This window comes from Lathamus discolor, chromosome Z, assembly GCF_037157495.1.
Source record: "Lathamus discolor isolate bLatDis1 chromosome Z, bLatDis1.hap1, whole genome shotgun sequence".
Taxonomy (NCBI): domain Eukaryota; kingdom Metazoa; phylum Chordata; class Aves; order Psittaciformes; family Psittacidae; genus Lathamus; species Lathamus discolor.
The window spans coordinates 33,722,894-33,738,320 of NC_088909.1; the positions used below are offsets into that span (position 1 = coordinate 33,722,894).

General features: G+C 50.1%; 1 protein-coding gene across 1 annotated transcript in view; it reads right to left on the reverse strand.

Moving 5' to 3' along the window:
* VCAN (versican) overlaps nucleotides 1-4,732 on the reverse strand; it is a 108,643-nt gene extending 103,911 nt beyond the window's left edge. Inside the window, exon 1 of the mRNA XM_065661467.1 lies at nucleotides 4,507-4,732. The gene's annotated coding sequence lies outside the window, so the exon portion shown is untranslated. The remainder of the gene's footprint in view (nucleotides 1-4,506) is intronic.
* Between the last annotated feature and the right edge of the window lie 10,695 nt (nucleotides 4,733-15,427).

Consider the following 15,427-nt stretch of genomic DNA (forward strand, 5'->3'; position numbering starts at 1 on the left):
TGCTGCCTAATTAGCTTTGCCAATCTCACCATGTCTCTGCCATGTGATTATTAACTAGCCAGTGGCGCTGCCACTTGGTGGAATGAGCCTGCGTCTGGCTCATCGGTGGCGTCTGCTTAGCCTATTATCACCCACAAAGGTCCTCCTAAAGCCTCCAAGAAGACTCTAGGGCATCTTCATCCTCCCTTCCAAAAGCACTGGCAGCCACAGATGGAACAATTCCAGTGCTTGAGCCCCAGCCTGAGCACAGGCAGGAGAGCCAACGGGAGATGTGATCAGAGCACAGCACATTCTGGCGCTCCTAACTCTGGCAGATGCTGAGAAGCTGCAGCCTGAAGAGACATCCTTCCCAGGCCTTGTGCTAATTTGTGCCAGAAGTGACTCTGGGCCCTCCCGATGGCCTCACAGAGAAACTGTGGAAACATTGGTTGTCAGAGGCAACATGTGGAGTGAGGTCCCAGAACAACTTCCAGCAGCACCGAGGCTCTGCCTTCATACCTGCTGCCCAGGACACCCATGGACCTCTGACTGCCCCACCTCTGCCCTGCACTGACATTTTGAAGGGAGCCAGAGGCATGTGTGAGAAGCAGCAAGGAGAAAAAAAAAATCATAGAATCACAGAATTAACTGGGTTGGAAAAGACCTTTAAGATCATCAAGTCCAACCATATCCCCAGCACTGAAAGTCCAACACTAAACTATGTCACTGAGGGCCTCATCTACACGGTGTGTGAAGACTTCCAGCGATGGTGATTCCACAACTGCCCTGGGCAGCCTGTTCCAATGCCTGACTACCCTTTTGGGGAAGAAATTGTCCCTAATCTCCAGTCTAAACCTCCCCTGGTGCAGCTTGAGGCCATTTGCTCTTGCCCTGTCACTTGTTCCTTGGGAAAAGAGAACAGCCACCTCCTGTCTGCATCCTCCTGTCAGGTAGTTGTAGAGAGCACAAAGGTCCCCCCTGAGCCTTCTCTTCTCCAGATTAAACCCCCACAGGTCCCTCAGCTGTTCCTCATCAGACTTGTGCTCCAAGCCCTTCACTATCCCGAGGGAGCTGGGATTCCTGTTGTTCCACTTAAGTGAATGAAGTCCCAAGCTCCTTCTTTATGAAACGTGTGTAGCGCTTTCTGTAGCACAAAAAGCGATGTTTCCCCATTTATTTTCTTCATTAATTTGAGCACCTGCCCTAGACCTGCCCATGTGACACAGGCTCTCAGTAAAAACATGACTTAGATCCCTCATTAACTGGTGCACCTGCCTCACATTTGCTCACATGAAGTATGGAGTTTGTTTGTGCAATACATTTTCTCAATGAAAACTGCTGTACTCTGATACAAATAAGCAGCTTAATCCATTCAGCTTCAGGGGAGTGCTCTTTCTTATCAGCACTAGAGAACATTTTCCAGAACTTAAGCTAATGAGCTTGACCTTCCACCAGGCCCCCAAATTGCTTTTATTTCCATGGGTAAAGGTTTTAGATGAAAGTAACTGAAGCTTCCTTTATGAAAGTTTTCATTGATTGTAAGCATGCATTTTCAAAGCTAGGAGTATAATTATTTACCACTTGGATGGCATAAGAAAAGTAGTCCTCTAGGAGAAGTTTTTTCTGTTCTAATAAATTTAAGAGCTTATTGTTTTAAAAATTGATAATATTTAATATCAGATTTCAATTATATATTGTATTACTTCACATTGGGATGTGAGGGGTGTGTAAGACCCTTAGCGTCTTAAAGCCTAAGGTCCTTCCCACTATATTTAATTGAGTTTAACCCAGTCAACATTCAATGTCTTTTAAGTGCAGTATTAATCTACAATATAATGAAGAATAAGATCCCACACATTCCATACATCCGTAACACATTCCATACACTGACAGTACATTCCTGCCAAAGACTTCAAAGTGCCCCAGTGAAGTTGGTGCCAGTTTAGCGAGGCTTTGAGACTGACAAAGGCGCAAGAAATCCTTCCCATTTCCCGCTCTACCAGTGCATAAAACCACAGAATCACACAATCAACCACGGTGTTAAAGACCTTTAAGGTCAAGTGCAATCGTTTTCCCAGGACTACCAAGTCCAACACTAAACCATGTCACTAAGGGCCTTGTCTACACGGTGTTTGAACACTTCCAGGGACGGTGATTCCACCACTGCCGTAGGCAGTTCTGTTCCAATGCCTGACCACCCTTTTGGGGAAGAAATTGTTCCTAATATCCAGTCTAAACATCCCCTGGTGCAGCTTGAGGCTGTTTTCTCTTGTCCCGTCGCTTGTTTCTCGGGAGCAGAGACCAGCCACCTCCTGGCTCCATCCTCCTGTCAGGCAGCTGTAGAGTGATAATGTCCCCTCTGAGCCTTCTCTTCTCCAGACTAAACCCACCCACCCCCCTGTCCCTCAGCCGTTCCCCATCACACTTGTGCTCCAGGCCTTCACCAGCTCCCTTGCCCTCCTCTGGACCTGCTCCAGCACCTCAACGTTTCTTTTACAGTGAGGAACCCAGAACTGAACACAGGATGTGAGGTATGGTCTCACCAGTGCCCAGTACAGGGTGGGGAGAGACACAGAGATGAGGCTTATGGTTTCCGCAACTCCGCATCGGCACTGTGGGGCTCAGCACCAGGACCAGTCTGTCAGTTGGACAAGCGTTTGTCGCCTTGTCCGCCGTCGGCACTTGGCGCTGGGGAAGCAGCGGGAGTCGCGATGCCTCCCCGGCAGCAGGGCCGCCCTCCCCGCCGATGCCTCGCCTCACACCGGAGCGCTAAGGGAGCCCGTCCAGCAGCGGGAAATCCGCGCCCCTGTCAACCACCACCACAGCGACTGTCGGCTGCGGCTGCGATCCGGACGCGTGACGAACGGCCCGAAACGCAGCGGTGACGGCCATTAATTGAAATTATTAATTAACACGTTAATTGATTCACGATTATCTCCTTTCCCCTGCTCTTGAAGGCTAGGGAACCCGCAGCCCTCTGGCGGGAAGTGAGCGCGCACAGAGAGGAAGACCCCGCAGCTATCCGCCAGGGGGCGCCGTGCCGCTGCCGTCGAGCCCGGCCCTTGCCGTTCCTCGAGAGCGGCCGCGGCCGCGCCCGAGGCGGGACGCGGTCCCGCCGCCGCCCGCCTGCGGAGCCCGCCCCCGGCGGACCGGGACGAGCTTGAGCCGCGGCCGCCGGAGCCCCCCGGAGCCCAGCGGCTCCCCTGGCCCGCCCCGCCCCGCGGCCACAGCCGGGGCTCCCCGCCGGGCGCTGCGCCCCTTTCGCCCCGCCAAGTTTTGCTCACTGCTTCGGGGAAGACACGGACCCCTTTCAATGAAAAATGGAATAAAAAGGGGAAAAAAAAGGCAAACCCACCCCCCCACACAACCAAACCCACCCAGCATAGGCACTCTTCCACACGTTTCAACACTCATGCCTGGAAATAACATGAAAAGCCACCGGGGCTTAATCCCGAGTGCCCGGGGGGAAGAGGGGAGGCCGGGGAGGACGTGCCGAGGGGACAATGAGGGCTGGCTCTGCTCACCCCCGCCGTCCCTTTGTGTGGGACCGGTGCCAGCGGGGACACCCCCCCCCCCCCCCCATCACACACACACCCGCTCTTCCCGCCGTCCGGACTCCCTCTATTTCCCTCCACGATGCTCTCACTTCGTACAACAAAGGCGAGGTCCCGAGGCAGTGCCCGCGCCCCGAGAAGGGGACTGTGGGTGCACACAAAACCGGAGCGCGCTTCGCTCCACTGACCCGGTGATTCTTCTCCTCACCCACTGCCCCCTTTCCTGTACCGAAAATGTGGCTCAGAGGACGCCTTTTGCTCGCCCGTCTCGGACGGATGCTGCCCGAGGACCTCAACCCCGCTCTGCCCTGTGAGCGGCTTTCCAGGAACACCGGGGGGGAAAGGAAAAAATAATAACGATAAAACCGAAGGAGAGTGGGAGGCACACGCAGGAGCGGAGGAAGCTGAGCACACGCTTATTCCAGCGCAGGAAAACCCAGTGGCCAGAGAAAAGGTCTCGCTTCTCCTACTGCACGGACGCTTTGTGTATGAAACACCCGCAGCCTTCCTTCTTCCCTCCCTCCAGAGCCCCACCGCACACCAAGGCGCAGCTCTATCTTCCCGACTGCTCACGCGAACCAGTGCCAAAGACTTCTGTCAGGGCTCCCACCTTAAAGTCTTTTATTTCCTAGTTTTCTTTGTTCTCCTCTTTGCACCGGGGGATTTTGGTGGGTCCCCGAGCATCCCTTCTCCTCTCCCTCCTTCCTCCACCCCGCGTGTCGCTGAACTTACCCCAGGTTGTTTAAATTCACCAATCATCGCTATTCTCTCCCGCTTAAGGTTTGCAGTACAACTCTTTGTCCTTACAGGTACCAGCAGTAAAACAACCGGTTTAAATCTTACTCTAGGTGTTTGCTGGTAATCGTATGGAAAGGAAAAAAAAATGGAAAAGGGGAGGAGAGGAAAGGAAAAAAAAAAAAGGGAGGAAAAACACACAAAAAGCCCCAACGCGCACTGAAAGACTTATAGTTACCTTAAAAGGTAGCGTACTGCAGAGACTGCAAAAAATAACAGCGTGGTGGCTAGGGCTAGTCCAGAGATCCCAGTAGCCGCATGAAAGAGTAAATCCTCTCGTTAGTGCTTCAAGAGGACGGTGGTTCCCGTGTCTCCCCTTCTCCCGGCGCTCGGCCTCCCCTCCCTCCCCGCCGGTTAGCACCTGCCTCCGGTCTGCGGAGCCTGGACCGAGCTGTGAGCACAGGGAGCTCGCCTGCAAGTTCAAATGCGAGCCTCAGCCACCCATCATTATTATATCGTTGTACCGTCAGCACTGCAGAAGGAGGGGCGCTGGCTTGGGGAGAGGAGGGTTCACAAGCTCTGCAAGAGCCTCCTTGCAATTTCCAAAGCTCCCGCAGCTGCTGGGCGCGGAAGAGCCCCCAGCGCTGCCTCCGAGGACCCGATTCCCCCCCGCCCCCCGGCACTCTCCGAGTATCCCCCAATTTCCCTTCGCTGACCCTCCTGGAGCCCTCGGAGAGCCCTCGGGGCCCCGCATACCCCAGCCCCGCAGCCCTTACGGCGGGGACGGGTCCCTCCGCTCGCCCGACACCGGCTCTCCGGAGAGGAGCAAGGGTGAGAAAAGCGCATTGTTCTCCAATTAAACAGTTAACAGGGAAGAGAATGGAGAGACCTCCCTCCACCCTGGCTCCCGAAGCCGGCTGAAATGGGGCAAAGTAACTGGGACAGAAATCCCCCCCCCCCTTTTTTTTTCTCCCCCTTTTTTCCCCTAGTCTCAGCGGAGGCTGCAACGAAAGAGTATCTTGGTGCTTGTTCCAAACTTCCCTTGCCGGTGCCAATTCACAGGCAGCCTCGCATCGGCAGCCTCCCGAGCCAAGCATCTCCACCCTAGCTTCATGCATATCCAGCCACTTTTCTTTTTTCTTTTTTTTTTTTTTCTTTTTCTTCCCCTTATTTTTTTAAGATTACACTCTGCCTTTGCCGTCCAAGCCTCAAGCAGATGAAGTCATAAGCAGAATTCTAAACCACCCTTTTACAAGGGACATTTACCGGTTAGTAAAGGGTCTGCTGTGCTCTTCACATAGCTTGTTTTCCAAAAGATGTACCTATCCTGGTATGTGGCAGGCGTTTAAGTCCCCCTTCACGCACAAAATGCTGGCAAGAGCAGTGTTTCTGGCGTGCTCTCTCTCAGAGAAGCATGTGCCACAATTCCCCCTTCTTTAGGAAGGTTTAAAACTGGAGCCAGAAAAGAAAAGCCTGGAGAAATAGGTGTGTCTGCAGCTCTCTGGGCACTCTGATTTTTGGCAGCCCCAGGTACTACAGTGAGGAAGATGCAGGAGGAGTTTTCCTCCATTGCCTCTCACTGGTACCATTCCAGCTTACTCCATCCACAGTGTTATGCTGACAGTGGGTTTGAGACAAGCCCAAAGCCCACATTTCCAAAGACTGTCCTCAGTGCCAAGCTGGAGGAGCAGGAGGTGGAAGCTATGGCAGTCAAGCAAAGGGAAACAGAGACCTAGTGGCTTAAACCAGATCAAGTTTGCCTGAGCTGTGGCCTGCATGTGGAGCTGGACAGAAGGGTGGAATCCTTATCTTCACAGAGCTTGGTGGTCTTTTCTCCTTAAAAAGGGTAAATCCACAGTGGCTTGCTTCCTAGCAAGAACAATGGGGAGAGGATGACTCTGCTTTTCCCTGTGAACACAGTGTGCAGCAGCCTCCTGGGCATGGCCACCCGTCTGCCACCAGTCCTTCCAGTCCCTTTTGCACAGGTCTGTCCCTACATGGCATGTGTGCCTCCTGGGCAGTGCCCTGTCTCAATGGAATCACAGACTGGTTTGGGTTGGAAGGGACCTTAAAGCTCATCCAATCCCAACCCCCTGCCACAGGCAGGCACACCTTCCACTAGACCAGGTTGTTCCAAGCCGGGTCCAACCTGGCCTTGAACACTGCCAGGGGTGGGACAGCCACAGCAACAGTCTGAACCTGCTCCACCTAAGGATGGGTGTCTCCATCCTTGAACCTTCTGCAGTGTCACAACTGACAGAAATGTAACCCTGTGCTTCCAAAAAGCTGCAGGCCTATTTTTGAGGGGTTTTGATGCAAATTCACACAAAGGCATTGCAGTTCATATTAAGTCATCTGAAGGGGGTTCTCAGAGTTAACTCTGCTCTTTTCTCGCCTGGCCTTGCCTGCCTCGCCATGTGCACATGGCAGTCCAGCTGCGGAGGTTGTGCACACCTCCTCTGCACAATGTTGTGATGAAAGGAGAAATCTAGCATCAGATTTCTCTAATGTTGCTTCAGACAAGCCTCTTCAGCCCTCCCAGACATAAAGGGGTATATGAGATATATGCTTAGGGCACTGTTTCCTCTTTGCTTACTATCTCAGCCCCCTCTCAGGCTGCATTTGAGGACACACGTATAAAGTGAGAATCTGTCTGGAAAAATCTCCTTCTCTGCACCAGTACCAGTAGCCCACTCTCTTTTCTGGACAAAGTGGCAGGACTCTCCACTGTCATCCCAGGCCTCACAAAAGGAGGGCAGGACACACCCCATGGCTTTGGGTGTCTCCGCTTCTCCAGGACAAATGGAAAACTTATAAATTATCAGGCACCACGGTGCAACTGAAGGCAGCTCAGTTGTCCCCTCTAGCTTCCACCATCTGCTTGATCTTTCAAGCTTCACCTCTTCTTGCTCTGCTCCCTGCCTTGGCTTCAGGCAGGAGGGGTATCTTTAACAAAGCAGAGGTCACCTCTGCAGCCCTGGTCTTGCTTCTCCATCACATCTTGACTCTTGGCCACTGAAGATTGACCAAGCACTCCAGGCAAAGAAAGGGGAGAGTAGGTGGTGCTGTCCCTGCCTTGTGAAGATACCTGCTCTGCAGGGCTGGTCTATGAGCACCCTGTCATAGCTGTGGTGGCCCTGAAAGTGAATGGGACAGCCCCACGAGGGGAGTTTGTGGTTGCCTGTGTGCACTGGGTCACTCATACTGGGGTACAGCTGAAGGCGCTGGGAGACACTGGATATGACCAGAAATTTGTGTGTGCGAGGTGGTGGGAAATGGTGCTCTCTGCCTACAGGCACTACCGAAAAGCAACGAGGAGTTAAACCCCGGGGCTAGCCCAGCCTCAGGTCTGCTTGGTTGCATCCTTTTCATTTCTCACGAAGGGAAAGAAAAGCTATTACTTTTTAAATAAAATGCCTTCCCCTCCCTTCCCTTTCTTCTCTTCCCTTTCTTCTCACACACCCCGAATGCAGGAGCCCTGATGGGAACCGGACGACAGAGCCACTCATTCATGGAGCTAGGAAGAAAGCGGAGGATGCAGAAACCACCCCTTTCCCCTTCCCCTTCTCTCCCCACCCCCCCTCACCCCTTCTTCTTCCTCCTCCTTCTCCGCGGCGCGGAGCTCCCGGCGCCCCCGCGGAGCCTCACGGCCCCGGGGCTCGAGGCACCCCGCGGCGGTGGGAGCGGGGCCTCCCCTTTCCCTTCCTTCCCTTCCCTTCCCCTCGCTCACCTTCCCGACGGGTGAAACCGAGCGAGACGACAAAGGGAGGACGCAGACGAGAACCCGAGTGTTCTCCCCCCGCCGCTTCCCCTCTTCCCCTCCCTTTTTAGGGGGCCGCTCGCATCCGCGGGGGGATGGAGATTTCTGGACTGGGAGGTGGGATGGGGAGACAAAGGCACAGGGTAAAGGAGGTGGTAGGGATCCCCCACCCCCCTTTGCCTGTTCGGGGTGTGCTGCTGCCAAAATGTGGGGTGGGACGGAAGAGGGAGCTCATCCTGAGCATCCCCAGCCCGGGAGGGAAAGAAACCCTGGAGGAAGGAGGGTGGTTTGCACTGGAGACCCTCCCTCCCAGGGTTTTTGAGACCCTGGAGGGAACTGGGGAAAGTGAGGAGCTGGTCAAGCTAGAAAAACAGCCCCCTGCAACCTCTAGGTATTGTCATCCCACTTTATTTAACTCTCCTCCCTCGAGAGCACTCGAACCAAAAAGCTTCCAGAAACAGGACCTCCTCTCCTCTCTCGGAGAGGCCACGCAGACTTCTCCCATGAGTTGTATCAGAGGCCTGAAACATTGTCTGATTTACTGTGAATGTCAGATATTTTTCTTTGTAAATATTTTAGGCAAAGTAGAAACAGTAAACCTTTGCTCGGGCTGCCAAACGCCTCCCATGACAAATCATTCTTTTCAGATGTTCAGATTTGTGTGAGAAAACCCAACAAAGGGAAAATGTTTAGGCTTTGTCTCCATCCTAAAGCAGTATCATTGGAGAGAAAAAGGAAAATAATCCTTCCAGCTACATCGTAGCCCTGAGATGAAGAAAAATACTATTTTCATTACGCACTTTTTAAGTACAGGTTTTATGTTACTGACTCAACAATGATTACCATTTTAAATGTGAAATGCAGACCCTAAAGGGTTCTTTATGAGAAACCATTGTTTTGAAATATCTGAAATTAATTAGACCTTGGCTACAGCCAATGTGCAAATATCAAATTAAACATCTGTGGAAAAAAGAAAATACATCTTCCCATCACTTGAGAGAATATTGTGAATCTGAAATATAGTCTATCAAGGAAACACTAACTTGTCTGGCATAGGTCCTCTCAAGCCATCTTTTGTGAATTTACAGTTACCTTTATTTTGCCTTTTCCTATGCTTTTTTTTTCCCCTCATTTTTACTTTTTTTCTCTCCTGAGTTGCTGTGTGTGAAAACTGTTACATAAAAGTCGAAGAAATAATTTCTGTAATTTGGATGCCAGCAGTACTAAGGTCAGTTCAGGCAAATCAAAGCTCCTTGCAAAGTTATTACACTTGGCCACTGGCTCTGAAGGTCTAACTTCCCATTCCCATCTACTTGCAGAGGGTTGTGCAATGCCAGCTCTGCTGAAAATGAGTCCATCAGCCCAATTTTCCTCTTAAAGGTGCAGAAACGCAGGCTGCTTCCTGGTTCTGCTGTGATTCAGTTATCTAAAACCCAATGTGTTTTCAGAAACCACAAAACCTTTCGAAACAATAGACTTCTGCAAGTTCTCAGATTCGTGTTTAAGAAAAGCTTCTCCCAGTTCTTCTTTCCTATGCTTCGAGTCGAATACATTGTTAGAGCCGAATTAAAACTCTTTAGATGTGTCCACCTGAGCAGCAGAGGTAACCGTAGTGTATACAACCACTTTCTCAAATGAAGCACTTGATAGCTTATGTCAATGTTTCTTTTGTGGCACAACCCTTCTCCAGCTGTTTTTACTCCATATTTCTGTAGCAGAGGAGAGAGAGCAATCACTCAGCAATGAAAAACCATGAATAGAGTGTTTCATCTGGTAACAGAACAAACCACAATTGATGGTTAGGTATTATTTCTACATTAAATGTAATGATGCAGACATGGCATTATCTACACTAAGATAGTCAGCTTCCAGGGCAGAGTTTATCAGGAGGAGGTCCAGGACACAGGGGCTTTCAACAGCACTTGACGATGGCGAAGACCACAGTATGCTTTTCTCTTGCGTTTCAATGCTGTATTTCTGTTCTGCCTCAGTGTTTCTGCCTTAACTCAAAGGACAAGAGGCCAGGTTGAGATGTTTTTATTTATCCCACCAGCACCTGTGCAAGAAAGCTGGTGGCATTTGGTTCTGCCTGCTTTAAACCAAAGTATCAGGCTCCATCTTCACATCAGGCTTCAAAGAGCAGTCTGCTTTGTGCAGCCAGATCTGACACTTTAAAGAATAGCTGCTTTGTAATTTTGGGGAGGAGCTGTTAGGATGGGCAGGTCACTGCCGAGATCCTTTTCCACACTGATCCCTATAAGGACCAAACACAAGGCAAGCAAGGGGGAAAGAAACTAAGAAACTTATCAGCACAGGGCGGCCCGAGCCATAGTCAAGTGTTGTGTTAATCCATACTGTCCTGGGCTTCCTCTGATAAACTCCGTCTTCGACACACACTATTTTTGTTTTGATAACTCTGTGGCTGCATCATAAGCCTTAGTGCAGAAGTAATCCCGAACAATCAAGCGTGGTTTTGTTCATTTATTGTTACCAAATGAAATGAGCCTTTTATAAATTATGGGTTTTTTTTTTTTTTAATTTTCTCTTTGTATAATACTACGGTACCACGACTGTGCAAAGAGTAAACTCACTGAGTCTGGTTCCACACTGATAGGGCAAGCTCTTGAAACAGATTAAGAGAGATTTTCTTAACTAATCTCTTTTTCCTGGGCCTTCTCATCCTTTGCTAAAGCAACAACAAACATTCACAGTGTGATTAATCCAAAGCCTACTGAAGTCACTAAAAAGAGCCCACTGACTCCACAAGTGTCAGTCTATAGTTCCTTCTCCTTTGCCATGTGTGAAAGGGAGCAAGAAAATGAAATAGATCAGGAAGACTCAAAAAGATGAGGAAAGGGAGACTGCAGGCTTTTCTCCTGTCCTGTGTCATACAAGAAAACCTCTACTTTTCTTCCCTGGAAATTCATTTTTCCAGATCAGAATTAGAAGGTGGAAATTTTGGTAGCTGATAGCAGGCAGGGATGATGAAAAGATACATGACTACAAGAAGAGTTCATAACCCGCTTTGAGAAGAAGAGAGTATAAGCAGGTTGGAAGAGCTGAGCCAGGCCTATACCTGGCATTCCACATGTTCTGTCTGTCTCACAGACATGGCCAGGATAATATCTGTGACACCTTCACTTAAGTAAGTAAAAAGGGTAAGGGCATCTGCAAATATGTCTTGCACAGTTTGTAAGACTCCTGGGGTAGTTGCAAACATTTCCCCCACAGAAAGCTTATCACTTCCTACTGTAGGAAGTGATTGCTTTTGTGCACAGTGGAGAAAGGAGGGGTGTAAAAGCAGAGAAAATATCCAGTCCTTCCACTGGAGAACTGCATCTCTGATTCTGAGGAGAAGGCATGGCTGTACATGGTCTTGTCCCCTGCCGGTAGCTGTTACGGCTTCTCTGCTCCTCTCTGCTGACCTCTAAGCACAGCTTCCAAACCTTGCTGGAGCTGCTGGAGGAGTCCCTCTTAGATGAAAAACACCAGGCTTTGTTGAATGTTCTGTGATCTTTAGCACTGGGCTTTTTTTTTCAGAAGAGGAAATGTAGTAGTTGAGAAGCTTATTTGCATTTGACACAGAACATAAATCATGGTGGTACCAGAGAAAAGTCTGGAAAAAGGAAACAACTTTGCCCTGAAGTTTGCCCAGTGCACAGATGAAAATAAAGACAGAAAAAACCCTGTGATCTGTAAAGCCATCTCATTTTTTGAGAGGAAAATGGGCTCAGTGCTTTGGGAAGCCTGGAACTGCAAGTAAGTGAGAATCCATTCACAGCACACACTACAAGCACCAGAACCACACTGCAGTTCATGTCTCCTCCAGCACCAGCAGCACGCAGGTACAGTGAACAAAGACACCTACCCTGGTGAGGCCTGAAGGCCAGCATCAGGCAATGCAGCTAAAATGCCTCTGCCTACCAAATCAGATCACTCTGCTCAGGGAGCCTCAAGCTCCATATCCACCCTCTTACTGTTCCCAGAGCTCTGTTACAAGCAGTTTTCTGCAGGGCCCAGTTATAACCAGCCTCATCAATTTTGGCCACTCTGTGGGCAATGGCCACTCCTGAGGACACATAGAATTGCAGAATCCCAGACTGGTTTGGGTTGGAAGGGACATCAAAAGTCATCCAGTTCCAACCTCCCTGCTGTGGGCAGGGACACCTTCCAATGGCCCAGGTTGCTCCAAGCCCTGTTCAACCTGGCCTTGAGCACTGCCATTGATGGGGCAACCACAGCTTCTCTGGGCAACCTGTGCCAGGGCCTCACCACCCTCACAGGGAAGAACTTCTGCCTAAGAGCTCATCTCAGTCTCCCCTCTGGCAGGTTAAAGACACCCCCCCCTTGTCTTGTCCCTACAGACCCTTGTCAAAACCCCCTCTTCAGGTTTATTATCCTTTAGATCATAGAATCATAGAATATTTAGGGTTGGAAAGGACCTTAAGATCATCTAGTTCCAACCCCCTGCCATGGCCAGGGACACCTCACACTAAACCGTGTCACAGAATCACAGAATCACAGAATCCCAAGGGTTGGAAGGGACCTAAAAAGATCATCTAGTCCAACCCCCCTGCAAGAGCAGGGTAACCTACAGTACATCACACAGGAACTTGTCCAGGCGGGCCTTGAATATCTCCAGTGTAGGAGACTCCACAACCCCCCTGGGCAACCTGTTCCAGTGCTCTGTCACTCTTACAGTAAAGAAGTTCTTCCTGATGTTAACGTGGAACTTCCTATGTTCCAGTTTACACCCATTGCCCCTTGTCCTATCACTGGATATCACTGAAAAAAGCCTAGCTCCATCATCCTGACACCTACCCTTCACATATTTGTAAACATTGATGAGGTCACCCCTCAGTCTCCTCTTTTGCAAGCTAAAGAGACCCAGCTCCCTCAGCCTCTCCTCATAAGGGAGATGTTCCACTCCCTTAATCATCCTTGTGGCTCTGCGCTGGACTCCTTCAAGCAATTCCCTGTCCTTCTTGAACAGAGGGGCCCAGAACTGGACGCAATATTCCAGATGCGGCCTCACCAAGGCTGAGTAGAGGGGGAGGAGAACCTCTCTTGACCTACTAACCACTCCCTTTCTAATGCACCCTAAGATGCCATTTGCCTTCTTGGCCACAAGAGCACATTGCTGGCTCATGGTCATCCTCCTATCCACCAGGACCCCCAGGTCCCTTTCCCCTTCGCTACTTTCCAGCAGGTCAACCCCCAACCTGTACTGGTACATGGGGTTGTTCTTCCCCAGATGCAAGACTCTACACTTGCCCTTGTTAAATTTCATCAAGTTTCTCCCCGCCCAACTCTCCAGCCTGTCCAGGTCTCGCTGAATGGCAGCACAGTCCTCTGGTGTGTCAGCCACTCCTCCCAGTTTTGTGTCATCAGCAAACTTGCTGAGGGTGCACTCAGTTCCCTCATCCAGGTCATTGATGAAAATATTAAACAGCACCGGTCCCAGCACCGACCCCTGAGGAACTCCACTAGTCACAGACCTCCAGCTAGATTCTGCGCCATTGACCACAACTCTCTGCCTTCTTCCTTTCAACCAGTTCTCGATCCACCTCACTACTTGATCGTCAAGCCCACACTTCCTCAGCTTATCTATGAGGATGCTGTGGGAGACAGTATCAAATGCCACTCAAGTATCAAATGTCACTCAAGTATCAAATGTCACTCAAGGCTCTGTCCAAAACTTGAACTCCGCCAAGGATGGAGCATTCACAACTTCCCTGGGCAACCTATTCCAGTCCCTCTCCACCCTTACAGTAAAGAACTTCTTCGTTATATCCAATCTAAACTTCCCCTGTTTAAGTTTGAACCCGTTACCCCTTGTCCTGTCACTACAGTCCCTAATGAAGAGTCCATCCCCAGCATCCCTATAGGCCCCCTTCAGATACTGGAAGGCTGCTATGAGGTCTCCATGCAGCCTTCTCTTCTCCAGGCTGAACAGCCCCAACTTTCTCAGCCTATCTTCATACAGGAGGTGCTCCAGTCCCCTGATCATCCTCGTGGTCCTCCTCTGGACTTGTGCCAACAGTTCCATGTCCTTTTTATGTTGAGGACACCAGAACTGCACACAATACTCCAGGTGAGGTCTCACAAGAGCAGAGTAGAGGGGCAGGATCACCTCCTTCAACTTGCTGGTCATGCTCCTTTTGATGCAGCCCAGGATACGGTTGGCTTTCTGGGCTGCGATGCTGAAAGAAGGATGAAAAGAAGTGTTTCTGTTATTGAGATAATCAGCAGAAGGCTTGCTCTGTTGTGGTGAGTGGGATATCCCAGGATGAAGGAGAATGGAAACAACTTTAATGTTCATAAGACTGGATGTAGGAGCTAAAAAATGCCTTTTAAGTACAAATCCAGAACAAAGTACCATAAACTTTGTGAGACTTTTCCATTCTAATCCAAGTGGACCTACCACTGCTGCTAGTCTGGTGCAGCAGAACAGTGGAGGGCTCTTCTTTCCTATTTTGAACAGGACACCTGGCTGAGCACGTCTTCAGTACAATAGCCCCAGCAGTTGACATTTCCATGCCCAAAGTGCTTAGATAGCAGCTTGTGCTATCTCTTCCGGGTGGTGAGCTAGCAAACAGGGTCAGTGGCATGCTCCTGAGCCAATAAGGAGCTCTAACACTGGGGGCACAAGTTCTCTCAAAACTCTACCAAATCTGGTGCCATAGGGACATTTTGTAATTGCTGCTTATCCTTCCCACTGGTTCTGCCACCAGTAAAGGTCCTGTGAGCCATGAAACGAGGGGGACTGTAGCACATAGATAAACCCAGCTGCCTGGTATTTCATTTTGAAGGATGGGAGGTGGTCTGTGTCTGCTCAGATCGGGAGGGGGCATATTTGTTTTTCTTGTCTTTGGCCTCAGCTCCATTACCCAGAATATTCCAAGAAAAGCCAGTTTTCAGGTGTTTGATCACATTCTTTCTCGTATTTTTCTTCCCCTGGCTCACACATATGAGGGATAAGGGAAGATGGGGCAACAAATTAGTAACACATAGCCAGTTTCACAGCTTCTGTGTCCAAGTTCTGTTACGAGTATTGCAGGATAGTACACTTATTTGTGTGCAGTGGATCAAGCAGCAAACCATTTGGAGATGGTGTCAGCCATCCCAGGGTCCATGCTGGTTGTGAGGTGGTAGTAGAGATCACAGTTCTGGGGGAAGTTTGCCTTCTGGCCAGTTCCCACCAACTATTCCACAACCCCAAAATGTGTAGGGCTTGTTGGGAAAGCCAAGTAATACAGAGTGTGTAAGTCAGAGGAAATCCCTCAGCATGGAAGCAACAACTCATAGTGAAGGAAAAGCTGGCTGGTCCTTTAGACATAGCTGCTGTATGCCAACTATAACCAAGCGGTTACAACAAAGCACTTTGAAGTACAGCAAC